Here is a 2500-nt window from a genome sequence, read left to right on the forward strand (position 1 = left end):
TCTCTCTCTCTCTCTCTCTCTCTCAACAATACCCAATTATCTCCTGTACATTTATTCATTCTTGTTTTTTTTTTTTTTCTCTCACTTTACTTATTCTTCCGTTCAAATCACCTTTAACCCTTTAATTACTAATGGCAATATGACACCTGCTCCTTTATTAGCCCTAGACGACTCCACTTAACAATGGGAGAACTAAAGGCACATTAATATTCTAACTACTTTATTCACCATACTTTATTCAATGGTGTCTTTCAGGATTATATTTTAAACCTGCATCACAACATTTTCTGAAGTAGGAGGAGAAAGTACCGCATTTAAAAAGGGTTAATTGAGTGTCACAAATCTGAATCTACACTAAGAGCCTGCCGAGTCCGTCCCTGCATGAAGTCTCTCAGTATTCAGCACAAGACAGGCAAATATACAGTCCCATATCACTAAACAATCCACTCCCTGATGAATTCTGTCGATTAGAACATTGAAACTCTTATTCAGAAACTCATGTGATTGTTCGTTGCAGATTGGTGAGGGAAAAAGGAGAATTCGTGTGATAATCAGATCTATAAGAATCATGTAACCTTCCTTTTTTTCTCTGTCTCGTAATAATAAGTGATATATGTCAGTGTTACCTTAACGTTGATTGCATTGATTTTTGCAGCTTGTGAGAAAAAAAAAAGGACAATTTACGTGATAATCTTATGCATAGAAATCCCATAAGCTTCCCTTTCTTCTCAGTGTCTCGTAATAGTAAGTAATATTTCTCAGTCTACCTTAAAGCTGATTGCATTGCTCTGTTCTATCACTACGGTCCCGATAACTGCTCCTCTCAGCTTACTAAAACGCATCCTATCTCCATTTCTTGCGACCTCACAGCGCCAGACTTGCTGCTCATATTCAGAACGTCCATATTTCTGCCGTATCTGTCAGTCGATATCGTGATTCCTTCATCCCCTCTACTGGTGAAGCCCATAGTATGCCTGCCTTTCCTCCCAGTTCTCCTCTAATTTAGTGTCTTGCGGGTGATGGAGTCAGCCGCTATATAAGGTATTAAATCTGAGGGGGTTTATGGGTTTTCTTCCTTCAATGGGCGTGAAGTAACAGTCAAATGCTGAACTTACTCTTGTGCATGGTGTAATCTAGTAGGTTTACGACAAAAGGGGTTATGTAATCTTAGCAAATGAGAAATAATGGAAAAACAGGAAAAAGAGAAAAGATCAAAGAAAAGAAAAGGAAAGAAACCATGGAATGAAAAAAAGAAGGTAAAATGTATTGTGTGATTCAGTAGATGTATGGGGAAAAGGAAATTCTGTAGTCTTAGCGAATGAGAAATAACAAAACAAAGAAAAAAGAAGGAAAAGAAAAAAGAAGAACAGGGAAGAAAAAGCAAAAAGAAAAAAATGTACGAGTCATAATTTTCGTATCTTAAAAATGTGATCGTTCAAACATTACTATTTATATTTCATTAAAAAGTTTACCAGGATATTTTTTGTTGTTTCTTGTTTGTATTCCTTAATCAACCTCCTCTGCATAAAAAGAAAAAAGAAAAACCGCGCAACTTTATATGAAAAAATGAAAAAAAAATATGAATAATATATTTCGCATCTTAAAACTACCATCGTAAAAAAAAAAAAAAAAGAGAAAAACAATCCGATTTATATCCAATTGTAAAGCTTACTAGAATTTTGTTTTTTATCTTATCTGTAGTCCTTAGCTAACGTCCATTGTCTGAAAAAGAAAAATCACACATCCTTCCGTCTATTCTGTTTTACTTTCAGCCACGGCAAAAGCACCCTTACCCTTACACCACATTAGGCACACACTCACCCAGGCAGCACTAATCACCGACCAGCGTGGCCTCTGCCTCTACCAAACCCAAACCTGCCCAGACTTTCCCTGTTCTTTTCGGCCAGACTCAACACAATCACTGGCTCGTTAAAGACTCCAACCATTTCTTCCTATTCCACGTCCGGTGCTTACCCTACAAATGGAGGCGGTCCGTTCCGTTAAAGAGACGCGCGCTCCCTCGTGTGTTGTTCCGCAGTACTAAGGTTCGTATTCTTGAACCGCTTCGTTGTCTCTTCTTGACTATATTTAGCAAGGTCTACTGGCAATTATAGTAGTTTTCTAGGAAATAATTTCTTTAATGATTGTAGTGATAGTTTAACAAGAATTCTGGGCATATTTCTTTAACAAGCTCCACTGGCAATGATAGTGGCTTTTCAGGAAGTTTCTCTGAATGTAGTGAGGGTTTAACATAAAAAAAAAAAAACTACATAAACATCAGGGAAAACACCAATGAAAATGCGACTATTTTATATTTGTGCTCTTTGGAAGTAATAAATATGAAAGACGTCTCCTCTTCACCATTCTTAACAAGCTCTACTGGCAATTCTGGTGGTTCTCAAGGAAGTTTCTATAATTGTACGGATAGTTTGACACGAATTCACTATAAACATTAAGAAAAACACCAATGAGAATGCGAATATTTACCAGCTTGGCCTTT

Source organism: Scylla paramamosain, chromosome 5 (assembly GCF_035594125.1).
Source record: "Scylla paramamosain isolate STU-SP2022 chromosome 5, ASM3559412v1, whole genome shotgun sequence".
In the NCBI taxonomy this organism is placed as follows: Eukaryota; Metazoa; Arthropoda; class Malacostraca; order Decapoda; family Portunidae; genus Scylla; species Scylla paramamosain.